The sequence below is a fragment of the Equus caballus genome, chromosome 23 (assembly GCF_041296265.1).
Source record: "Equus caballus isolate H_3958 breed thoroughbred chromosome 23, TB-T2T, whole genome shotgun sequence".
In the NCBI taxonomy this organism is placed as follows: Eukaryota; Metazoa; Chordata; class Mammalia; order Perissodactyla; family Equidae; genus Equus; species Equus caballus.
The window spans coordinates 20917251-20944153 of record NC_091706.1 but is presented as its reverse complement, the minus strand read 5'-3'; the positions used below and the strand labels follow the sequence as shown (position 1 = coordinate 20944153).

The 26903-nt window shown below is 43.3% G+C and overlaps 1 protein-coding gene across 28 annotated transcripts in view; it reads right to left on the bottom strand.

Annotated features, from left to right (window-relative positions):
* Positions 1–24733, bottom strand: part of LOC102147868 (FERM domain-containing protein 3) — a 277621-nt gene extending 252888 nt beyond the window's left edge. For 5 of the 28 annotated variants that reach the window (XR_011431335.1, XR_011431334.1, XR_011431337.1 and 2 more), the window contains exons 1-3: positions 24457–24579; positions 22353–22408; positions 17530–17654 (exon numbers count right to left, since the gene is read on the bottom strand). The gene's annotated coding sequence lies outside the window, so the exon portion shown is untranslated. Of the gene's footprint in view, positions 1–39; positions 499–7696; positions 8917–12127; positions 12240–12786; positions 13835–17529; positions 17655–17930; positions 18041–22352; positions 22409–22804; positions 23152–24456 lie in introns of those variants that run through there. The other 23 variants (XR_011431322.1, XR_011431321.1, XR_011431323.1 and 20 more) reach the window with 20 other exon arrangements.
* Positions 24734–26903: the final 2170 nt, after the last annotated feature.

Here is a 26903-nt window from a genome sequence, read left to right as displayed (position 1 = left end):
AGAGACAGCCAGGCTTATAGAGGAAGCAAACCCTACAGGTTGCATTTAAACCCAACAGGTTTAATTTCTGCTCTTATTAATATATTTAATATAACATATCCATCATTTCAAATTTGATCCTCACAGTTTGAACATCAGAATGACTCACACAATCGATGGCAAAGCCAGTACTAGGGAACTCAGAGCATGTCACTCCCATTCTGGGATGCTTTCCATCTACCCACAGCCCAAGGACTTCTAACCAAGGGGAGGTGGTGGCCCAAAGGGGCTGATGTACTGGCTAGGATCACATAACAAGTCACACCTGGTGCCCAGATACTTGCTTCCATTCAGAGAAACACTGGATGAGACGAGACAGAATTTGCACACTCAGCACATCTAGGAAGTGACCTGTCCAAATGAGATGGTAGCACTCTCCATGAGTGATCCCATACTCTTGTTCTGCTTCCAGGACTGTTTTCCTTGTTCCCAGACTCCTGTTCCTGTGGAAAAGCAGGACTGTAATCAAAAGAAGGAAAGTTTATCAGCTGAACAGTAATTGGAGAGATGAGGATCAATTTCTCTAGAAAAAGGTTTCATGTGCTTGGTTCCCACATCCAGGGATCACAGCATTGTGCAATTTCAGGGGGGTCTCATTTACATATTTCGTGGTGCCTGAAGAATTATCACTGACATAGAATGCAATGGTAATAGGCTACCTGAATTTTTACAGCCTCAAGCCCACACTCCAAATCTAACGTCAGGACAAACAAAATGCATGAATTGACTGGTAACTTAACATGGGTTGGGCAGGAACCCCAGATCCCAGGTTCAGGCATTGTGAATTTCTCCTGTGCCAGGTGTTGCCTAAGGGAATCAGCTTCCTTGAGGCAGCTTTAGTGGGGATTAACACTGAGAACTGTGCCCCCATTTGCAGTCACAATGAAGGGGCCCAGACTATGAGAAGGGGCTCTTCTCTTGAGGGCTTTCTTCTAGAACTTCCATTAGCTCTGGATCAGAGCCTTAAATTAGGCTATTTTCCTGGCGTTACAAGGACATATTCAGTTTTCATTAAGGAGGCCAAGTAGCAGCTCAGAGACTTCTGGAGGCTGCCTTCTTATCTCCCATGAGAGTGAGGGTCTCTTCCTTCCTTCTAGGGGCAGCAGGGGGCAGGGAAGGAACTGACTATTATGCAAGTTTAACAATGCTTCACTGTGGGAGGGCGTTGGGCTGACAATGACAAGAGGGGGCAATATTCCTCTAGTGATTCTTGCCCAGCTTGAGGCAACTTTCATTTGAAACAGGATAATTTACCAAGCTATTGATTGCTGTTTCTACTCCCTGCCAGAGTGGCTCCAGAAGGAATAAATGTTATCTTTCCCCTTTTGTCTTACAGGAAGTTCTGGGCTTCTGGTCTCAGGGGTTATTAATGGCTTTCATGTTTCCTGACCCCGAAAAGAAGTTGTGATGCACCTGTTCTACAGTCCTGTCCAGGCCGTCATGTGGGAGGAGGACTTAGCTGGGTGACCCCAGGAAAGAGGAGATAGGGGTTGACACAAGTGTTGGGTGAAAGGAGAGTAGCCTAAAGGTAACAGCGGCTCCAATGCCTTGAGAGTAAAAATGCAGAGATGAGTCCCTTAAGTGGGTGGGTTCTGTGTGGAAGCCCTCTAGGAGACAGCACAGGTTTAACAGGATCAAGTGATGTTGCTGAGATGACTAATCATCAAGCACCATCACCCTGAGAGTTGCAACAGACACTGCATCGCTCACACTTGGCACAGAGGCTGTGCAGCCACTGGCCTGTTAATTGGCCAGATGGGCTTAGACAATGAACATCCCAGGGGCAACCCAGATGGACCCAATATCACAGGTTCTTTCCTACATATTTGTTTCACAGTGAATATTAAATTAAATAGGCAAAAGGCTCCCAGTAAGGACCAATAATGGCTATCTTCTTACTCCTTAGAATGGGGCTTTGAGCCAGATTTAATTTAATTTAGATTAAGTACTGCTTGTTGCACTTCAATGTTGCGGAACAATGTTATGCTGTTTTTTGTGAGGAAGATTGCCCCTGAGCTAACATCTGTGCCAATCTTCCTCTATTTGATGTGGGATGCCACCACAGCATGGCTTGATGAGTGGTGCTAGGTCCACACCTGGGATCCGAACCTGTGAATCCTGGGCTGCTGAAGGAGAGCACTCGAATTTAACCACTAAGCCCCTGGGCCGGCCCAAAGTTATGCTTTTATGTATATTATGCCGTCTAATCTTTACAACCCTTTGAAACAGGTTTCTTTATCATTTTTTACAGAAGGGCATGACCTGAACGACAGGCAAGGTAATATATATTTAATGTGCTAGCACACGAGAGGGAGACAGGGATGGAGAGCCCCCTTATACTGTGAGGGATTCTTTGGATATAAATGACAGCAAATACAAAGAGGATCTGTTGATTCAGGCACCTGAAAAAGTCTGGAAGTAAGGCTGCCCTCAGGCAGGAGGATTCATGCTGGGGCTCAGTTGACGCCATCAAGATTCAGTTTCTATCCATTTCTTGGCTCTATATTCTGGACTGGCTTCACTGTAAGACTTGCTGTCTGGCAAGTTAGTAGCTACATCTTCCAAGTTAAAGTGCAGCTTAAAATGGGTTGTCTCTCTCACTACTCCCTTCAAAAATCCCACTGTGTCTTATTGTCTCTGGTTAGGACACATGCCCATCCCTGACCAATCACTGTTGCCAAAAGCATGGACCAATCTTTTTGGCCAAGCCTGAGTTAAATACCCACCCTTAAAGTAAGAGTGTCACGACAGACAACTCCATGTGCACTTGAACTGAGACTTAGAACTGAGTTAGTTCCCCAAAGGGCAATAGAAGGACTATTTCCAGAAGATGAGTGAATGCTGGGTGTCCAACAACAACAACAAAAAAAACAAAACAGATGTCTACTACAGCCCTCTTTCTCACTGCCCCACTTCTGCCTTCTTGTCCAGAGTCATGCCATGGACTGAAGCTTACAGCTGCAGGAAATGCCAATTCTGTGGAGATCTCGGGACAGGAAAGGGGCCCAGGATAGGAACTCAAAGTGGGAGGAAGCAGTTAGAGGCCCCAACATCCATGTGGATAGACCATCCAAAATCTGGTCTCTCACTGAATACCCCTCCTCATCTCAGAGCCCTTTATCTTCATTCCAGGTCAGTTGCGGCCATATCCTAGAACTTATCACCAGGAATGCTTCCACATTATGAAAGAAGATAGTCTGACATTCCACCCTTTATCCTCTCAGCTTATGCCCTCGGTATACCAATTCCTCAACCTATTCAGGAACTACAAGCCACTTTATACTTTCCCCTGTCCATCTGACAACTGCTGTCTCCATTTCCTCCCTCTTCAAGGAAAATTTTATGGTCCACCACTTAACCCCAGGCCTTAACAGCGCTACTCTAAACTGCCTACCCCTTTCTCCTTTCAGCTGTCCTGCCTGGCAAAATCCACGTCTGCCTTTTTTAGACCTGCCTTTGAATAAGCAGCTGATTCCTCTTGGATGAAATCACACGAGTGAGTTTTGGGTCCCCATAAATGTCTGTTCTACAGCTACTGGTCAGCTCCACCACTGCATGAGAATCTGCAGTCACTCCTCCTGTGTTACCATGTGCACTCTTCTAACCACGTGGAACACCCAGTGGAGGCAACAAACAGAGTCCCTGCCTCGGTGGAGCTTCTGTGCCTGTTTTCTCAGCCAATTCTCTTGCCTAAGTTCTCACAACGATTTCACTTTCCTACAATGTGTCCACACTTCTCACTCCAGCACACATGCTGGACCACCACAGGGGAATGAGAAGTCATCACATGGGAAATTTTCATCATAAAAACTTGAAAATAATAACAAAACAAAAATACAATCCCCATCCCCTCTTCCCTTCCCATTATACAGACAGTTTTCCCTCAATGCTTTCCTTGATCATCCCTAGCTGGGATCTGCCCTTGCTTTCCAATTCACAACACTTTTACCACGTGTGGAGTATGTGGCTTAATTATCTACCTTCTCAGAGGAGCAAGACCATGTTTCCCTGATCACAGCCAGGGACACCTAGCAGACATCAGAATCCTCTGGAGGAACATATAGGCAAAGGGAGGGATTCCTAAGGGGAGGCCCGGCCCAGAGTGCTCTGGGGGTAGGGCTACATCCGGTGGCAGGGCCTGAAAGGCTGTTTGAGAGGTCTGTTCGGCTTAATGATGGCAGCACAGGCCAGCTGGATCCTGTTTCCATTGCTTCTCGAAGACAAAAGTTGAGATTTAACTCAAAGACAGGTTCTCACCAAGGTTTCTGGATGCCCAAGTGACCTTACCCCCTGCCCTGCCCAAAGGGTCCTTCCCTCCCTCTGCCATTTCCATCCAGGCCAGCCAGGCCTCGTGCCTTCTCAGCCTGAACCCAGACTCAGGGCCCGGCCTCAAAAGATGCTTGGAGGTCTGGAGGCGGGGCTGCATCTGCCAGACACTGCTCCTTTCCGGAGGGAACTTGAGGGAACTCCACCGAGGTGATCACAGTAATAAATAGAGTAACAATATTGATGACTGTTAAGTCTTCACCTTGTACTGGCTACCTGGCCTTGCACAAGTAACCTAAGTCTCAGATCTCATCTATTAAGTATGGAGATACTAATACGTGCTAACAGGGTTGGCCCCGAGAACTGGAATGAGCAAGTAAAGAGCTCTGAACAGTTAGAACAGTTAAATTTCTAACCTCAGAAGTTTAACAGGTGTCACCTATGATTACCATTCCCTTAAAATGCTAGACCTCCTCTTTATCATTTTAGAACTATCAATTTTCCACTACGTCCTTCCTTCCTTCCTAACAAATACATTTATTTAGTACCCACTATGTGCCAGACACTGTGCTAGACTCTGGAATACAAGGAAAAGCAAAAAGAGGTAGAGTTCCTGCCTTCCTGGATCTTACAGTCTAGTGAGCAGACCAAGCAGAAATTAGATAATCACACAAGTTCATGTAAATGTCCTGTATTACATTCTATGAGGGGTTCATGAGCTGGTTGATGGTGCCAAGGGAGTTTAAAACATGGGGATCTGGCTTAACCAGGGAGGAGAGGGTCTTCCTCAAGCGTCTCTCAGGAGCTGATAAAGGTTAAGAGGTAAAAGGGGAGTAGGAGACAACTAGGCAAAGCAGGGAGGGAGGAGTGCTCCGGGCAGGGGACTCTGGGTGATGGGAGCAGACAGTGTGGAGGGAGGAATGTGATGCAACAAGAGGGAAAAGCACAGGGGGCACAGATTATGCCGATCTCTCTGGGGCAAATCAACTAGTTAAGTCTTTGGAGCAATGGGAAGGCCAGGGGAAAATTTTAAGTTAGGATTTATGTGTGTGTGTAGGGTATTCCAATTTTAGTAGTATTATTTGAGTTTCCAAAAGATTACCGTGAGTGAATTACCATGAATAAATACCGTGAATTAATGAGTTACTGTGATTTAAGGTGAAGAATGGTTTGGAGGGGGATAAACAGGATGGGAGAGGCCAGTGAGAAGGCTACTGCAGTGATCTACGAGAGATGACGTCAGCATAGAATATGCTGGTCGGGGCCAAGGTGGAGTGATGAGGATGGATGGGAGTGGTATTTAACAAAATTCCTAAGATTTGGAGATGGATGAGGTTGAGGTTGGGGCAGGGAGAGCTGGGTGCATTGGATGATTTCATTAATTCTGAGATGGAAAATTTTTTCTTTTGTTTCCCTCCAGTGCCCAGGAGGTCTAGGTTCATACAACATATGGGGTCTTTTATAGAGTTGCAAGAGTCAGCAGACCCGAAACATTTGAGAAAGGCCACTTGGGCTGCTGATTAGCCAAAATTAAAGAGGAAGTTGATCTTTAACCCTTGTCTTTGTTTTTTCCAGCTGCAGAAGTCAATTTTGGTTGCTCTCTGACTCAAGTAAACACCACTCCCTGTCACCTTATCCCTTTGAGGGTCAGTTCCACTTCTATAGTTTCAGTGGGACATGATTCTCACTGACAGTAGAAAGTTTGGCACCCAGAGCTGCAGCTGTGAAAATACTTTCTCCTCTCCAGAATTATTAGTACTTCTAGGAAACACGTCCTAGTGCCAACCACTCACTGGTCCTGAAGTGACCCTGTTATTGGAGGAGGTAGTAAAGGAAATGGTATTTCCAAAACCCCAGGTTGCACCCTCTGGCATCAAAAGGTGTAAGCGATAAAATGCTCACTAGACTTAAAGACCGGGGAGTAAACAGGGGCTGGATGCTCCCCAGACTGTCTGTGTGTGTCAGCTCAGTGAAATAATCCAGGAGCAAGTGTTCTCCTCAGTGGAATAATTAGACGACAGAGGTGGTCAATTTAGAAAAGCTAACTATCTTCTTCTGGCCTGCTTTGGAATTTCTGTTATGAACAAAATCCAAGGCAGATTTAAGAGAACAGGACAAAGACTGCTAGATGTTGAACTGGAATGGACCCATGTTTTATTCATCTTTGTATCCAAGCACATCCACGGTGCTCTTCAGGTGATAGATGCTCAGTGAATGTTGGTTGGTTCAAGGATTCCTCTATGTTTTCATGGAGTATTTCTATGGTATAGAGAGTTAATCATTTTTTGCCCCACTTGGTAGAGATGGATGCTTCCTGTACTCTGTATTTATTTTAAACAGTATTTAGCTATGAGGATGTAATAAAATGAAATAATAAGGAAATCAGTTTTAGCATGATTTTACATATACAGATAGATATACTTTCTGACAAGGTGCACATATGGATGCTCTCCCTGGAAGATGCCTTTGCCACCTAAATTGCACCAGACTGAGGTTAGTGATGTGAGAGGAAGGGAAAGTAAGATAAAACTCACAGCTTAATTTCTAGACAGGATTGTGATTTAAAAAATGAATTTTGGGTGCTTCTCGTGTACCTGGCACAGACACTGGGGATTTAGTGGTGGTTTCTGATTTGACATGACCCAGAACAATGGTTCTACGGTCCCCTGTCCTTTAAGCAGTTGGTCTGTTCTCTTGATCACTATTCTGTACTTTCCCACCAGCTCCCCATCAGGGCCCCATTCCTTCTGCTCTGTCCTGGTGGAACAGTCCCTTGACCTCCATTCTTGCACTATTCTAGTCTCAACTTCTCCTTGTTGCTAGATTACTCTGTTACCAGTTGTCAAGTTGTGGTTCCCAGACCAACAGCATTAGTATTGCCTGGAACTCATCAGAAATGGAAATCCTTGGCCCTCACCCTGGACCTACTCAGGAAGGAACTCTGGCTGTGGGGTGGGGCCCAGTAATTTTGTTTCAACAAGCAGGTAACCTCCAAGGCGAGAACCACTGCTGTACATAGAGCTCAGTGCTGAACATATCACCCCTTCGCCCAGCACCCTTGACCGCCTTCCTGCCAACAACCACGTGAGTGTGTGTGCATGTCCTTCTATCCAAGCCCCTCTGCAGTCGAGCACCAGCTCATGTGTCCCTATCCCTGGAGGTGTGTTCCACACTGTCATCCTCATGGGTTACCTGCTCCTCCCTCTGCTCTCCTGCTTCTTCTGTGTTAACGTTGGGTCCTCTGCTAGGAATGCCCCCTCTCCTCCCTCTCCTTGTAGAAACCTTACTCATTCTTTAAAGCCCACTTAATAATGTAGGTGAGGAACACATTTCCTCTACCCGCTCTGGGTTCTTCTGGCTGGAGAATGAATTAAATTCACATGAGACAGAATAACAGGAGAAAATTAAACAAAGCTTTATAACATGTATACACGGGAGAGGCTCAGGCAACCTGAGCAACTCGCCAAAATGGCTGAAGCCACCACCTTAAATATCATCTTCAGCTAAAGACAAAGGAGGATGTTGGGGGTGGGGGGAGTTGATCATGGGAGATTACCACACAAGTACAGTAAACAAGAGTCAGGTTATTATGCAGACTTGAGTCCTTGCCTTCCACATTGCTAAGTTTCTAGAGATAAGATCATCCCTCCTTACTGGTACAGAGAAGGAGACACCTTTACAGATGGAGATTTCCTTTACAATGTAAATGTCTCTTAACAAAAGGTAAGTAAATTCTACTTTTCAGAGTTTCTTTCCTGTCTCCAGTTTTTGAAAGTAACCAGGCCAAAATAATCCTCACACCAAGAGAAATATCTTGGGGGGGCCAATTCCAGTCCGCCATAATAATATTTATCTAAGTAATTCATACCTGTGCCTTTAAAATCAAATAGTACTGAAGGGTTTACAAAGAGCCACAACAGGCCCTCTCCCACCTCACAACCCCAATCCTTCCTATCCCCCCAGTTCCTTTCCCCACTGAAACCACATTAGCCATTTCTAGTGTAGTTCTTCTTGCATTTACTTCTACTTATATAACTAATAGGTGAATACTTCTACTTAAAAGTAATTTTAAAACATTATCTACTAACTGCTTGCCACGGTAGATAAAATTTGAACACTAAAATTGTAGGTGGATAAAATTTGATTGACACTCCATTCCCCTCGACTCTTCTCAGTCTCACCTCAGTTAAATCTTATTCATGCCAAGTCCATCTTGTATCTCTCAATGCATGTCCGACCTCCCTACCCTTGTGTTACAGCCACATTTGTATGTGTGTGTCTCCCACACCCACTGGGTGGTAAGAGCCAGGGAAGTCTAAGTCTTTTACTTTCTCTGAATTCTCCCAGGGCAAAGCACAGGGCCCAGAATGTAGGTACACATGGAGTAAATGTGACCAATTTAACCATAAAGTAAAATATCTGCCTGACTTCTGAAGCTTGGTGGTGTGACAACAGTACTAGGAATGAGTCTTTCCTTCCCAAAGCGGTTCTCCAACATTATTGTGGGGAATAGTAAACTGGAGTCAGGAGACTTGAGCCAGACCATCTTCTTGCTGACTTCTTCTAAGACCTTGGGAAAGGCACTTAACAGCTTTGCTTCCATTCTTCCATCTATAAATTGGCAACAATAATAGCCATGGGCAGAGTTGTAGGGAGGACCAAAGGCAACAGCACATGTTATCAAATATAAGTCATTGATTCCTTATGTTTAAAACAAAAAGGCAACCCCATTATCTGGTTGCACACAGGGCTCTAAGGAACATTAAAAACAACTTTTAAATAGAAAACTTCATTTTTAGATTATCCAGAGGGTCTTTCTTCCAAAATAAGTCTAAGATTTTGCAGGGGAAATTGTATTTTAATCATCCAAAATTTGAAGCAAGAAAATTCAAATGCTTAGGGCCACTTGACTATTCTTACTTTAACTTCTGTGTATTCTTACTTCAACCGTTTTTTAATATGATTATTTTATTGACACCATGTTGCTTTATAACATTGTGTAATTTCAGGTGTACATTAGGATTTGAAGGGCCTTCAAGCCTAATCTTGGTTTGATGGTTGAAAAAGAAAATCAACCAAAGGCACATTTTCTAAGCCCTTATCTGGCCCTATCCATTACAGCAACGTGAGCTACTGTTCTATGAAAACTAATTAAACCTTAAATGTATAACCAGCTCTCAATCACCAAGCTTAATGGGACTACATGCACACATAATTATATCTTACATTTATACAGTGATTTTAACTTCTTCAATGCACTTTTCACTGTATTGTGTATAAAAAACATGAATTTTTTGAAATCCACAAAGTTAAAAAGAAATCTTAGAAATCAATTAATTTCAACTTTGTACCTTTCTAAAGTTATTAGAAATAGTAAAACTGTCTAATAGTACTTTCATCTCCCTACTCTTTTCTTGACCCCACTCAACTAAAGGCAGAAATGACTGAAAGATCTGGAGAAATCTCCAGAGACGAAGCCAAGGAGGGAAGGAAGCCAAGGACCCGGGCCATCCACAAATTAGATCATTAGCTCCAGGATAACTGAGAATAACTGACTGTGTGACTATGGCCAGAAAGTCCAGAAAGAGATGAAAAGACAAAGGAAATGACATGTGAGTAACAGTATTTATAGGGCCTGTCACTGTCATTCTCTCAACAAACATCATTGAGCACCTACTGTATGCCAGGTACTTTCAACAAAGAGGATGGCTACAGCAATGAACAACCCAGGCAAGACTGCTACTCTCATGTAGATGACCTTCCTGAACAGTGCAGACAAACAACAAACAAGAACACAAACACATAAACAAGATAACTTCAGGTAGCACTAAGCTCTGTGAAGTCCATAAACACAGGAATGTGATAGAGCCCTGGGGAGAGGATGCTGCTGTAGATAAGGTCGCCCAGAAAGGCATCTCAGAGTATCTGAGCTGCAACCTGCAAGAGGAGCCCACCCTGTGGAGGTCTGCTAACCAGAGAATGGAATGAGTGAACTCACCAAGTATGCTAGAGGGAGGGGGCTCCAGGCCAGCCACAGGGGGGTCCAGGCCAGGCACAGTTCTGTGGCTACTCACGTTGTGTTCTTTAGAGATATTGCTAAAACCTCTCTAGGACCACTGAATTACTGCCTCTACAATGGGGGTTGCTCACACTGATCACTGTGACAGGTACTGTGAGGAATAATGGGTTGTCATGAGGAGCTACATAAATGCTGACTAATGATCACAATAAGAACCTTTCATTCAAGTCAGCACCGTGATAGGCAGATCACACTTAGATGCCTCAGCAAGTGTGGAAATTAACATGACTGCTCACTGTGCACACCAGCACCATCCTTTGAAACAGAAAAAATAAATGAGCCGATGGTCCTGATATTCAAAGTGGTTAGTGATCAACTAACTGGAGAGAAAGCTGGTGTGTGAAGTGTAAAATGGGAGCAGGAAGATAATGGCACATCACAGCCCAGCACAGGCAGAGGGTAACTAGTGAATCAACTGGATGCTTGCTGCTGCACGTGTCCTCTGCTACAGAGTGGTAATTCTAACCTCATCAGGAAGAGGTGCTGTCAAGAAAAGCCTGGCAGAGGGGAAGCGAGGTGAGAAGGAGCCGGATCAGCAGCATCTCTGGCAGCAGCCCCTTCTGGCTCACTTGGCCTTGGTAAGCCTCCCTGGGGGAAGGACTGAGCAGCCCCACCTCAGAAGGGCACCAAGGAAGTGGGGAGGGAGAAAGGGGGGATGAGCATTGCATTGTCTCCTTTCTGGAATGAAACATCCCAATGCCGTCAGAGACTTCAGTTGTCTTCACAGCTGAGCCTCCCAACACAGAGATATGAATCCAACCCATAATTTCAGAGGAGTGTTTTTCAAACTGCAGGTCCTGACCCATGACTGGATTGTGACAAGCACTTAATAAACAATGAAATAAAATGGAATAAATAATATTAGAGTACATCACATGTAATAAAGGGAAGTAAAGTTTCATAAAACTTTTGTGTTAGCTTCGTGCAGGTGTGTGTGTATACTGCTTTATATAAAAATTACTTCATATTTTTTTTGTGAGTTGCTGTCAAAAGAGTTTGAAAGCCCCTGCCTTGGATTTAAAGCTATCTGAAACAGTTTTACAGTATACCAGTTTGAAATGAAGCCCCAACAGTATATTTAAAACATAAAAGTGTAGATAGCTTTTAGTTACATATTTTAAGGGGAATGGCAAGTTACTTTTCCTTCGAAGTCTAGCCCTGGGATGACTGGGCATTTTCCAAAGGGCCAGGCACCAGTTAGCCCAAGAAATGGTAGGAGCCCAAACGCTCTCTCCTTGGGAGGCCCTGAGGTACAGGATCCTCATCTGATCTGTGATGCTGCTGTTGCCCTGCTGCAGTGGCTTGGAAGTACTGTCTCTTCCCTAACCAGATCAGAAGGACCCAGTTTGCCCAAGGTCTCAGGCTGCCAGCAAGATGGTGGGGCCCGCCCGGTGGCACAGCCGTTAAGTGCACACCTTCTGCTTCGGCAGCCTAGGGTTCTCCGGTTCACATCCCAGGTGCGGACATGGCACTGCTCAGCAAACCATGCTGTGGCAGGCGTCCCACATATAAAGTAGAGGAAGATGGGCAGATGTTAGCTCAGAGCCAGTCTTCCTCAGCAAAAAGAGGAGGATTGGCGGCAGATGTTAGCTCAGGGTTAATGTTCCTCAAAAAAAACAAAAAACAAAAAAAAGATGGCATTGCACTTCTCCCCTATTCGTGGGACCTGCACCCAGCTTGGAGAGCTGGAAAACTCCACCCTTACCTCCACTCTTGGCTAGAGAACCTCCCTTTTCCTTCCCACTGGGTCCTGGGAAGATGGGAGGCAGCAGTAATGGGTACCTGTGTTTTATCCACACCAGGTGAGTCTGTGTTTTTGTGTGAAAGCCGAATCAAGTAGAGGAGAGTTCTATCCCTGGAATCAGAAAATGAATTCTTAATGAGAGTAATGACCAATCTGCTAATGAGCTTTGGGGACAGACGGCACATCTTCCTGCAGCTGATGGATGCCCCTTTTAGAGCATCTATTATATCCTCCCCAGGTCTTCACTCAGCTGGGCTCACACACTTCAGAACCAAAAGAATTCTCAGGGCAGGAAGGGACCCCCTCACTTTTCTGGCTCTTGCCTCCTTGACATTTTCCAACTTCTCACTTTGCATTCTACTCTCTCTGCCATTAAAATGGCCGTCTATTAAACTGATTAGTGGAATCTGCCATATTGTATTGCAACTTTTTCCATCTGCTTATGGTTTTTAATTTTTTTCATAGAAAGCTCTGACCTAAATCTTTTACTCTTCTTTTATTATGCTTTTATTTTGACCTTACTACTGCTGAAAAACAACCAAACTCCATCATCACTGCCCCTCATCCTAATCTCCATCAACACTCTCCTGTTATGCAGGTTTTTTTATATACTCTCAAGAGGGAGTGAACAAAGATGGACTAAATTTTTACACAGGACTTTTTTGTTCCACATGTGACATTTATTTTCAACAGGAGCTTTCAGACAAATTAACAAAGCAAGGTAAAGCTGTTACCAACATTAGAATCTGATTTCAAAATATTTTCTAGAGTCCAAAACGTGGCATAAAGCAGATTCCTATTTAAGAAAAAGAGCCTCATTATAAGTTGTCATGAAGACCCTGAGACTCTCCTATAAAGCAGTGCTATGGGAGGATATGAGGCACAGTCTCGGTCACCCCAAGAGTTAATTTAAATGGAGAAAGTGTGGGGCTGGCCCAACAGCTGAGTAGTTAAGTTTGCATGCTCTGAGACAGAGGGAGGGATTAAGGAAGCAAGGAAGAAAGGATACAAAAATTAATGAATAAATAAATAAATAAATGGAGAAAGTGAGATCGTCTCCCAAAGCACTGGAATTGGTTTTGCCCTGAGCCTCTCCTTAGCTTTAAATTCTTATAATCACAGAATATAGAGAAGGAAGAAACTTGGTGTTCATTCTAACTGCCCCATTTTAGGAAGCTGGATATCGAGGCTCAGAAGCCTGAGGTCATTAAGATAATTCAGTTATTTGGCTGGTTACTAGGACGAGGGTGGTTTCAGAAAGGATGCAGAAAAGTGAAACTACTTGAGAGCTGTTTAGAGACTGTAATAATCAGCACTGACTGGTTGGTGGTGGGATGAGAGATTGGATACTAAGGGAGAGGGAAGATTCAAAGATGTTGCTTGAGTCTTTAGCTTTAGCATCCATGCAAATTGGAGGCATTCATTTTGAAGGAGGACATAGGAGAAAAAGTATCTGCAGAGAAAGACTGCGAGTTTAGTTGAGGAGTGCTGAGTTTTGGGCACCTTTGTAAAATCCAAGACAATGTACTACAACTGAACATACACAGGAGAAAAACCAGGAGACTACTGAGTTCTCAAAGTTTAGTAGAGTGTCTCTAAGAGGATGTTATCATCATCCACAGCTGCTGTGAGGTCAAGTGAGACAAAGATGGAAAGGTGTCTATCAGGTTTAGCTGTAAGGAAGTCATTGTTGACTTTGGCAACTCCTAGAAGAAAACAGAGGGAAAAACCTCCTTGATATCAGTCTTGGGAATGGTTTTTGGATATGACACTAAAAGTACAGGCAATAAAAGCCAAAATAAACAAGTGAGATTGCATCAAAGTAAAACGTTTCTGTACAGCCAAGGAAATAATCAACGGAGTGAAAAGGCAACTTAGACACCGGGAGAAAATATGTGCAAATTATAATAATAATTATAAGGGTTAATATCCAAAATACATAAGGAAATCATACAACTCAATAGCTAAAAAGCAAATAACCAGATTAAAAAAGGAGGCAAAGGATCTAGGTTGACATTTCTCAAAAGCTATACAAATGGCCAACAAGTTTATGAAAATATGCTCAACATCACTAATCCTCAGAGAAATGCAAATCAAAACCAGAGTGAGATATCACCTCACACCTTAGACAATGGTGATTACCAAAAGACAAAAGACAACAAGTATTGCTGAGGATGTGGAGAAAACAGAATCCTTGGACACTGTTGATGGGAATCTCCATTGGTAGAGCCATCTGGAAGACAGTATGAAGGTTCTTCAAAAAACTAAAAGTAAGGGGCTGGCCCCGTGGCCGAGAGGTTAAGTTCACGCACTCCGCTGCAGGAGGCCCAGTGTTTCGTTGGTTCCAATCCTGGGCGCGGACAAGGCACTGCTCATCAAACCACGCTGAGGCAGCGTCCCACATGCCACAACTAGAAGGACCCACAATGAAGAATATACAACTATGTACTGGGGGGCTTTGGGGAGAAAAAGGAAAAAATAAAATAAAAACAAAAAACACCTAAAAATAAAACTACCCTATGATCCACCAATTCCACTTGTGGGTATATATCCAAAGGGAAAAAAAAATCAAGATCTCAAAGAGATATCTGCACTCCCACGTTCATTGTAGCATTAATCACAACAGCCAAGATACGGTAATAATCTAAATGTCTGCTGATGGATGAATGAGTAAAGAAGATGTGGTATATATATCCACAATGGAATATTATTCAGCCAAAAAGAAAAGACAGAAATCCTGACATTTGCACCAACATGGATAAACTTTGAGGCCATTACACTAAGGGAAATAAGCCAGTCACAGAAAGATAAATACTGTGGGATCTCAGTGCAATCTAAAACAGTCAAACTCACAGAAACAGAAAGTAGAACGCTGGTTTCCAGGGGCTGCAGACATGGGAAATGGGACACAAAGTTCAGTTATGCAAGATGAGTAAGCTATGAAGATCTCATGTACAGCAATGTGACTATAGCTAACAGTACTGTACTATATTCCTGACATTTACCAAGAGGATAGATCTTAAGTATTCTCACCACAAAGAAATAAAGGTAACTATGTCAGGTGATGGATATGTTAATTAGCTTGATGGTGGCAATTAATTCATAATGTATACCTATATCAAAAGATCAAGTTGTACACTTGAAATATATACAATTTTTATTTGTCATTATGTGTCAATAAAGATGGAAAAAAAGCACAAAAGCCATGAACAGACATCTTACTGTCTAAGGATATATAGATGGCATATGAACACATGAAAAGATATTTAACACCAGTAGCCATTAAGGAAATGCAAATTAAGACCATGAGGAGATATCACTATACACCTATTACAACCACAAATACAAAAAATAGTGGCAGTACCAAGTACTAGGAAGGACAGGAAATAACTGGATTTCTCATACAATGCTGGTGGAAATGCAAAATGGTACTGCCACTCTGAAAAATAGTTTGGCAGTTTCTTAAAGAACAAAATATATACTTGCCATACAACACCAATCACACTCCTGGGCATTTATCCCAGAGAAACAATAATTTATGTTCACCTAAAAACCTGAACATGAACGTTCACAGCAGCTTTATTCACTAAAGCCCAAGACAAGAAAGAACCAAGAAGTTCAACAGATGAATGGCTAAACAAACTACAACACATTCACACAGTGAAACACTATGTAGTAATAAAAGAAATAAACAAGTGATACACACTACAACTTGGATTGATCTCAATCTCACATCAAATACTCTATGATTCCATTTATATAACGTCCTTGAAAGGGAAAAATTATAGAGATGAAGACCTAATAAGTAGTGGGCAGGATTAGCGAAGGTGTGGGAAAAGGACAGGTATGATTATAAGGAGGCAGCACGAGAGAACCCTTTGTGGTGATAGAAGAATTCTGTATCTTGATTGTGGTGGTGGTTACACCCATCTCCACATGTGATAAAATGGCACTAAGCTATTCACACACATTGTACCAGTGTCTGTTTACTGCTGTTGAGACTATATTATGGTTATCTAAGACATAACCAGTGGGGGAAACTTGTGAAGGATACAACTGTGCTAATTCCTGTGAATCAATTATGTCACATAAAAAGTTATTTAAAGAGTATATGTAAAAGCCAAAAGCAACCTGAAAACTTTTTCTTCTTAAAGGCAAGCTAGAGATGGAGAAAAAGGTTTGCAAAAATATATTTGATAAAGGCCTGAACTTCTTCAACTCAACAGTAAGACCAAAACAAAGTAAACACAGTAAAAAATGGGCTAAATATTTGATCAGACACTTAATTAAAGGAGATTATAAATGGTTAAAAAGCAAATGAAAAGAAGTTCAACACATTCACCAAGGAAACACAAATTAAAACTCAGTAAGATACAACCAGACACTAACCAGAATGGTTAAAAATATTAAGACTTACCAAAGCATCTGTTGGTAATGAGAGAGCAATGAGAACTCTCAGACATTACTTATAGGCATGAAAAACAGTAGAGCCAGCTTGGACACATTCGTAGCGTCTCACACAGTTACATATAAACTTACCAGAAGACCCAGCAAGCCCACTCCTAGGTGCTTATACAAGCAATGAAAACGTGTCAACACAAAAAACTGTATGTAAATATTCATTGAAGTTTTATTCATAATCGCCCCAAATGGAAAAAATCCCATGTGTCCATCAACTGAAAGGAAAACAAACTGTGGTTCATGCACACAAGGGAACACTACTCAGAACAGAAAGAAGAAACTAGTGATTCACACACATACATGAGTCTCAAAAGCATTCTGCTGAATAAAAGAAGCCAGACAAAAGACAGTCTATACTCGGTGCTGGCCCAGTGGCATAGTGGTTAAGTTTGCTCTGCTTTGGTGGCCTGGGGTTCATGGGTTCGGATACCAGGCATGGACCTAGCACCACTCATCAAGCCACGCTGTGGTGGCATCCCACATAAAATAGAGGAAGATTGGCACAGATGTTAGCTCAACTAAAATCTTCCTCAAGTAAAAAGAGGAGGATTGGCAACAGATGTTAGCTCAGAGCCAATCTTTCTCATGTACAAAAAGAGTCTGTGATTCCACTGATATGAAAGTGGAGAAAAGGCAAAACTACCGCAACAGAAAACAGACCAGTGATTGCTCTCAGGCATCTGAGAGGTAGGGGTGGAGGGAGGGGACTTACCGCAAAGTAGTACAAGAATGTTTTTGGCATGATGGAAATATTCCAAATCATGATTTTGATGATGGTCATCTACTATATCATTTTTGAAAACGCACTCACTTGTACACTGAAAAGTGCTGAGTTTTATTTTTTCTTATACACACCTCGACAAAATTGGTTAATAGTTAAAAAAGAAAACACAAAATCTGCAGACTAAAGGGAGTCACATGGTAAGGTCTGCTCACCCACCGAGACAAGGCCACTGTAGTTCTCCAGCATCACCACGTCTCTGTACAGGGTCCTCTGTGCAGACTCCACCTGCGGCCACTCCTCCTGGGGAACTCCATAGGCACGTCCTTGAATGACACTGACACCTGCAACAGCACATTTCTAATCAATGTGAGGGTCCAGAAGCAGTGACATAGAGAAGACTTTTAGAAACTAAGTCTTACTATGTTTACTGTTCACAATTTAAAACAAAATGCTATAAAGGATGACAATCACGGGGCCCTAATTCTGTCTTATACTTTGAGGAGATGTACATCATCAGTAAAAAAAAATTATTCTCATGCCGATTTATTTACATTTATTTTTATTTTATACACATATATTGTCGCTTAATAGAATAATGAGAAACCTTAATGCCTTACTTTTTTAGGTAAAGTTATTATAAATAGGATTCTTGTATATATTTCCCATACACCAATGGATTATGCTGAGCACTCTGCAGAGTATACACACTCCAGACCGGAGATCTCTGCTGGGGAAATAGGAAACCAATAAGAGACCCATGTAAGCCCAGGGAGACATTACACATCACCAGATTTTTATTTCAGGAGTAATGCTCTAGAACAGGATTTCTTCAACATGGCATTACGAACACTGTGGACCAGACGATGCTATTTTTGTGGAAGACTGTGCTGTATATTTTACGATCTTTTTCAGTATCCTTGTCTTCTACTGATTGGTTGCCAGCAGCATCCCCAGTTGTAACAATTAAAACTATCTCCAAACATTGCCAAATGTCTCCTGGGGAGCAAAACTGACTGCAGCTAGCAACCACTGCTCTACATGAATAGTGGACAAGGTCTTAAGCAGCAAAACAAAAGATCTAATTTAAGAAATTACGATATTAAGGCAAAGCAACAAAGATAAAGAATGGGAAACTAATTCTTAGAGAAAACAAAACCTGGTCATTATTTTCTTGTGCAACTACACAGAGATGCTCCACAAGCAAATGGGTGGATGCTGATGCCATACACAGAGACCAGAAGAATAAATAAGAGTCAGCGGTTGGGTCACTAGAATTTAGGAGACTTTAGTCATTTAGATGGTAACTGAAGTCATCAGAGAAAAAGGGCTGGGTCAGAAAGGACATAGAAACTGAGGAGAGAAAAGGCACCAAATACAGAATTCAGGGAAATAGTAAAATTGAAGACGCAAGCAGAAATTGAATAAGCCTTGAAGGCTGAGAAAAAAATTCTAAATGGTGGAATGAGAAAGTAGAAAGATTAAAGTACTGGACATTAAGAGAAGAGACAATTAGAAGGATAAATGACGCTTCTAGTTCAAGGGAATAGCCTGAGCACACACATTTACAAGCCCTGCCTCCAAAAACGCACTCAGATAAAATACAAAACCTACTATAAAAGTACAACAAAAGAGGATTGCAGAGAAACATCCCAGAAGAAGGCCCAAAAATATGAACAAATTTTGCAAGACAGAGGGTAAGGTCGTATTAGATGAGAAAGACAGGACAATGTAGCCCACAATCTAATGTAAACAGAGAAGTGGGCAGAAAGAGCAAGGCACTGAAGAGAGCCCAGAAAGACGTCCAAGCTTCAAGCAAGCAAGACCTGAACAACGTGTGTGGTGGGAAGAATGATTAACAGAGTAAACTTCCTCTTTGAATACAGGTGACATCATTCAAATAAGTGAGGAAAGGCTGGACAATAATGTCACAGGGATAGCTGGAGGCCACCTGGGAAAAGATAGTTAGATCTCTCTCTCATACCACAGAGCAGGATAAAATAAAATGCATTCAAGATCAAAATGCAAGAAACAAAATCACATTCTAGAAGACTACACAGAACAATGATTTTACAACTTTAGAATGGGAAATGCCCAGCTATGACTGAAAATCCAGGAATCAGAAAAGAAAAAGATGCTAAATTTGACAACATAAAAATCAAATGCCAGGGCAGGCCCAGCTGTGTAATGGTTAAGTTCGTGCGCTCCACTTCAGTGGCCTGGGGTTCACGGTTTCAGATCCCAGGCACAGACCTACACACCGCTCATCAAGCCACACTGTGGTGGCATCCCATATAAAATAGAGGAAGATTGGCACCGGTGTTAGTTTAGGGACAATCTTCGTCAAGCAAAAGGAGGAAGAACGGCAACAGATGTTAGCTCAGGGCCAATTTTCCTCACCGAAAAAATAATAATAAAAAAAAATTTTGTTAAATCGTGAGCAAGGCAAAAATACAAGAAACTAGGAAAACTGTGCAATTTATTTCACAGAAAAAGGGCTATAAGGGTATACTGGATACAGTCATTAAAATCGGCACGTAAATACGAGAACAGATAAGGGATAAAGAGTTCAAAAACAAAGAACTATAGTGAACTATTAACAAAATACGATGCCCTACCTATTCATGAGAAAAGCAAAGCTTACAGAACTAAACTGAGATCAGTTGTAAGTCACACTGGTAAAAATCCAAAGTTTGATGCACACTCTATTTGCAAGGTTGTGGAGAGGAAACACACTCTCCCAGACTCGTGGCTCTACCCTCAATCACACCTACAACCTGACTACTTCAAAGTAACTAACAGCCTTATGATCATCATTTCTTGCCAGGATTACAGAAATGGCCTCCTACATTGTACCTGCTTGCACCACTGCCCCACTAGAGTCTATTTTCAAACAGCAGACAGAGTTATTCTTTTAAACTGTAAGTCTAAACTCTCGTTTTGACGCAGAAAGATAAAAATCTAAACCCTCCGTATTACCGAACTAAATGGAGAGACATACCGTGTTCACGAACTGGAAGACTCATGATCAAGATGTAATTTCTCCCCAAATTGATCTACACTACAAATTCTCCAAGTCTGTGCAATGAAAACCAAAATCTCAGCCGACTTTTGAGATAAGAAAGCTGATTTTTAAAACATTCTGTAAAGAAGCAAAGGACCTAGAATATCCAAAACAATTTTTAAAAAGAACAAAGTTGGAAGACTTGTATTACCTGATTTCAAGACTTACTGAAGAGACACTCATCAAGACAGTGTGGTATTACAAAAAGGATTGACACACGCCATCAGAAGTGAACAGGGGCCAGCCCTGTGGCTGAGTGGTTAAGTTCGTGCACTCAGCTTTGGCAGCCCAGGGTTTTGCTGGTTTGGATGCTGGGCGTTCATCAGGCCATGCTGAGGCAGGGTCCCACATAGCAAACCCAGAGGGACCTACAACTGGAATATACAACTATGTACTGGGGGGATTTAGGGAGAAGAAGAAGAAAAAAAAAAAGAAGAAGAAGATTGGCAACAGTTGTTAGCTCAGATGCCAATTTAAAAAAAAAAAAGACCAGTCTACCAGCCTAGGATGCCCTCTACAACAGAAGTACCAAAGGTACCATCAGGGATGGCAAAATTAAAAAAAAAAAGAAGTGAACAGAGTCTGAAACAGACCATACATACATTGCTGGCTGACTTCCCACAGAGGTGCCAAGGTAATTCAATGGAGAAAGGATAGTCTTGTCAGCAAATGGTGCTGACTGGGGGCTGTGCAGAGCCAGAGAACACAAACATGGCAAGGGCACATTCCTCTACTCCCGATGTTTAGAGTTTGCTGCCAGCATAAAATATGAAGACCCTCCGAAGCTGAAATTCTAGGTTTCAGATTGGGCCAACTAGAACACATTTTGTCCTTTTCTGATTAGCAGCTTTATACTAAAACACAATTTAAAAGCTGATCAAAAAAGAAAATTATGGATAAAAGACTGAAATCTTTTTTTTTTTTTTTTTAAAGATTGGCACCTGAGCTAACAACTGTTGCCAATCTTTTTTTTTTTTTCTGCTGCTTTATCTCCCCAAATCCCCCCGGTATGTAGTTGTATATCTTAGTTGCAGGTCCTTCTAGTTGTGGCATGTGGGATACCACCTCAATGTGGCCTGACGAGCGGTGCAATGCCCGCACCCAGGATCCAAACCACCAAAACCCTAAGCTACCGCAGCAGAGCGTGTGACCTTAACCACTTGGGCATGGGACTGGTCCCAAAAGACTGAAATCTTAAGAGAATTCTATCAATCAATTCATGAAAATACACTGAAAAACACACATAAAAATGAACAGTTTTCTATGAAAATGTAATGACCAAAGTCATACCAAGAAAAGAATACAAATCTAGTATAGACTTATGATGAATAAATTGATAATCAAACTCTTCAAGCAAAAAGTCTTCATAAGGCTCAAACTCACAGACGAGTTTCACAAAAGCTACACATAACAATTTTCTTATCTAAATTATTAGAAAAGAAAAGGAGCATGACCATTTTCTTTTATGAGACTATGACCTTGATACCATAACTGGACAGAGAAACTAGAAAGTACAGTCTAATCTGACCTGTGGATACAGAAACAAAAATTCTAAATATAGTATTAGCAAAAAGCCGTAGGAAAATATGTAAGAAGCAACTTAGCAACTACCGTCTACACAGGAATTCAAGTTCATATTAGAAAACCCACTGTACCATTTACAGTATTTATAGATGGAAGGAAATAAAACTATAGCTTTATTCCAATAGCTGCACAAAGGGAATCAATATAATGCATTGCACAGTCATGACTAATATGAAATCTCAGCAAACTGGTATCTGGAGGAAACCTACTTACCCTGACAAGGTCACCTACAAAAGCTGACAACAAATATCACAGTTAACAGTCAAACAGGGTATATTTTCCCTCAAGATTGACTTGATCTATTTCTATTTGTCCTTTTTCCATATCATGCATGGATCCTTCTAAACCTATAAATCCCTTACAATACAAAGTGGGGAACGGAGAAAGCGCTCACCTGAGGGATGTTCACTTTCTGTGGCTCCTGGGCGAGTGTAGACAACTGTGGCTCAGCTGAGGGGACAGAAAGAAGACAGGGGTCCTGAGATTTGACCTGCCACAGCTCCTAGAGTCACCTCCTCACATCAGCACCCCAGCTGGGGATCATCCTCCCCCAGACATAGGGCCCTCTGGGCCTTGAAAAGGCACGAAGTGGATCACAGACAGGTGGCACCACCTGTCTTTGTGTGACTCTGCAATGATCATCTGCAGTTTTTTACTGAGTGAACATAAACTTTTCTTGATTGATTTAATAATAACACATGTGTCCTTCTAACAGAGAGGAAGAAAAACAACAGATGAGTTGAATTAAACTACACCAAAGGAAAAGACACTATTCTTTCATTAAAATTAACGTGGAAGAAAAATAGTATACATCATATATCTATTTTTCTCAGTAATATTATTTACGTTTTGGTACAGAAAATACACAGAAAACAGACGGGATGCTTGAAGGCAGGAATTTTTAATTGTTCATTTCAGCTGGGATGTATTCCTCAGAAGGTCCCTTTGATAAGATGCTTTTGGTGACTATCTGAGAGGGAACTGCAGTTTTCCTTCTGACTCTGTCACAAACCGGGTTTCCCTGGACAAGTCACTGAAACTTTCAGGCCAATGTCTTTAAAGTTTTCAACAGAGTTGCAAGTAGATGACTTTGGAAAATCCTTCAAGCATCATTATTCTGGGATCCTGCGAGATCAGGATGATGTCATTAATGTCACATGTGGTGATGGACACGTCTGACAGCAGCGCAGCCTCTGTAAAGAGCAGGGGCCATTTAAGGGGACCAGAGCCAGAACCTCCTCCCTCTGCCTGGTTGTCCCTGTCCCCCGGACCTTGCCCTCGGAAGCTCCCCAACAAAGCAGCCTTTCCTGAGCAGCCTGCCCCTGGGCCACCCCAGCTCACCTGCTCTACTCAGGGACAAACAAACCCCCCACTGTCACATGGTGTGGTGGCTCCTGAAGGTGGCATCATCACCAAGTCTGGCTCATTCTGGGCAAGGGGATCAGAACGGCTTCTGACCTTGCAAATCTAGGACCTGCTCTTTCTGGGCTCTTCTGTCTCTGCTCTGAAGCTCTGGAGAGAGGTCTAAGGTCAGAGGGGTGCTCTCCTCCAGGTAAGACTCCTGCACAGAGGCCCCTCCTTCCTGCCTCACAAGGGTTGATTTGTTCAAGGAAACTGGGACGTGGATCTGGGAAATAAATTCACTTTAGGGGACAAAATCTGACTCTTGAAATTCACTACAATATCAGACTTGAAGGACATCCCGTCAGTGCAGAAGGGGCCAGGCCCCTCTGTCTGATCCAAGGGACCTGAAGAGACACTAGAAACCCCAGGGTACATGTGACACACGGTGGGATTCCATCCACATCCCTTCCCTTACATCCTTGGGGATGTGGGGACAGGCCACGGTCCTAAGAGCTGGGAAGGCCGCAGTGCCAGTCTTGGGCAGGTGTGACATCAGACAAAGCCTGAGACTGAAGGGAAGCCACCTGCCCTTGAACCCAAATCCTGCGCTGCGACCTCCTGACCCAGCACATCGGGCCACCGACCTGAGCCTCAGCTGCTGGGGAAGCGGTCGTGAGGGCACATCAGGCCATCCAGCGACACCAACAAACTGACTTCCAACTACGGCAGCAGCTGTCCCTTACCCAGGGCTTCCTACCCGGCCCTCGCCTAAATACTGTACAACGATGACTCGGACCTCAAAACCCCGCCGTGAGACGGCGCTATCAATCTCACGTCCACATGAGCACGCTGACCCAGGCCCTTCTGTCGCCCCTGCTTGGAGGTGACAGAGCCGGGACTGACTGGGCCTTTCGGGCTCCAGAGCTCGGCTGCCCCGCAGACCCGGGCCCCGTCCGCGTTTCAACCGGCCTCCCGCCGCCGACGTGGGCTTTTCCTGGGTCGGGCTGCTGACGGGCTGCGCCGCACCTGCGCCCCGGGAGCCCGAGGTCCCCCACCGGCCGCCCCCCGCCGAGGTCCCGCCCGGGCGCACACACGACGCTGGGGACGGCGGGGACCCGAGAACTCCCGCCCCCAGCGCTCCCCGTCACTCTCACCCCGGGCGCGCCCTCTACTTTCTCAGGAGACTCTGGGCACCTAACGGCTCCCGCGGAGTCCGGAGAAGACGAGAGAAGAGGCGGGGCTACGGCTGCACATGCGCAGTGAGGGCCGGGAATCCCCTTCCCAGAGCGCCGCGCGGTGAACCAGAAGGAGTCAAGACTACGTTTCCCGTAGGCCTCGGCGGCCACTGCTGAGGTCCCTGTTTCAGCGCCCCCGCTTGTCAGGAACCTGGGGAGTGATGTTCTCTCCGAGCCCGAGCCGGAGCCCGAGCCCGAGCCGGAAAAGGTTAAGGGTTAAACCTGAGCTCTGCCGCCAAATGCGAGGGGTGGTCCTCTATTGGCTCACTATTGAAATAGCATTTTTTTTGGTAAGTCAGTTGTAGACAAATTGAGGAAACTTGAATATGGATGGGATATTGAAAATATTAAAATTACCGTTACTTAGATGAAGTGTGAAAAAATTTTGGAGTTACGTAGTAAATTTTATTTTGGAAAAAAAAGCCATGACGACTGAAGTATTTAGGATTGAAATTATATAGCTGTAAAATTAGAACTTCTCCCCTTTACAGCCCCGGTTTCACCAACACCTGAGCCAGGTCTCAGCGCCCCTGGAGCCCAGGGTGGAGGTTCTACTGGGGGTGGAGAGAGAGGATCTAGGCATACCTTTATAGGAAAGCTGTTTTTGTTTTTTATTTTTAATGAGGAAGATTAGCCCTGAGCTAACTACTGCCAGTCCTCCTCTTTTTGCTGAGGAAGCCTGGCCCTGAGCTAACATTGTGCCCATCTTTCTCTACTGTATACGTGGGATGCCTACCACAGCATGATGTGCCAAGCGGTGCCATATCTGCACCCAGGATCTGAAACAGCAAACCCCGGCCTGAGAACTGAAACGTGCGAACTTAACCGCTGGGCCACTGGCCGGCCCCAAGCTGTTGGTTTTTAAATGTTGACACTGTTTCTTGCTGAATTCTCTGATTGTTTCAACAAATTTTTATGTTAATCATCTTGGATTTCCGTGCCCATAACAAGTTTGCTTGCTTTGTCCTGACATTTATTATTCTTTGTCATTCTTTAATGAGTTACAGATAAAAGCACAAAAATTCTGGTCAAACTGTATTGAATCAATCATAATAGACTTTAACATAAAGGTCACTAATGGCGAGAAAGTGGTTACGATGTATGTCAATTTAACAAACATTTCTGGAAAACCTGCGGTGCAATAGACATCATTCTAGATCCTGGGATAGCACCATCAAATAAGAGAGATTAAATTCCCTACCCCCATGGAGTTTATGATCAGGGTTGTTGTGGGGACCTATTAGGGTCCCCTCAAGAAACAGATGTCAATTGTCAAGAAACAGTAGGACACTTGAGGAGAGTCTACTAACAAGACTATAAAAACATGGGTAGGGTGAGTGAGGCATCCTGTAACCAGTGATGGTAGGGAATCACTATCAGTCCAGGCCTATAATGAGGGTAGGTGATATTACCAGAGCCTGGCAGAAAAGGCCATCCTGATGAGACCTGTGGCCTTAGGAAGAGAAACGCTGTAATGGCCGTTACGTGGCTCAGCACAGACAGGCAAAGGAATAAATACCCAAATCTCACTTGTCATCTCTCTAATGTCCTGTCCTCCGTTGAGCATTTGTAAACTCCATTCACTACCTATTCCTACAATTCCATCCCCCTGCATCTCCTCCAGACCTTTTTGTCACCAATTTTCCAGTCTTATTCTTTTCTAGCTCCCTACTACTGGTCAATTCATTGAGCTACTGGACATGAATCAAGACAAATCTAAACTCAGGACGTGTCTCTTCTTCACAAAGTCAACACCTAAATATACCTCCTTAGACTCTGCCCACTGGGGAGATTTCTTTTCACCACATCTTTCGGAACCACCCCTAAGTGAGACTGTAGTTGCAGCAGCCTTATCTTCCGATGATGCCACCACACACGGTGGACTCAGTTTGAAGGAGATTCGACTGGTTTGTGCCACAGATCTCCCTTGGGGACTTCTGGGGAATGATTAATTGTATATACTTGTGACTAAGTTGTGAGGAATTTTGTCAAAGAGACTCAGCCTCCGCTTCAGTGGAAGCCTCCTGTCTATAAAGTAGGATATATCAAGGACTGGGAAAGAGGATCTGAATCCCTGTTATGATGACTTGTGTTAGTTTTCTGCCCGAGAGACCCAGAATTTCATATATATATAGATAAATATCTTAAGAAGTATCTTAGTAGGGTGCCCATCTATTTCATTTCAATAGACTTCATGATCAAAGAGCCACCACCACAGATTCCTTCAGGTCACCACAAAAGATGAGTGCACAACAGAAATATGGAGAGTTTTAAAACATATTTGTCAGGATTCCATTAAAGAAGTATATATTTCATTGGTATGAAATGCTACTTGGGGTGCTCCTGAGTCCACAGGGAGCATACTC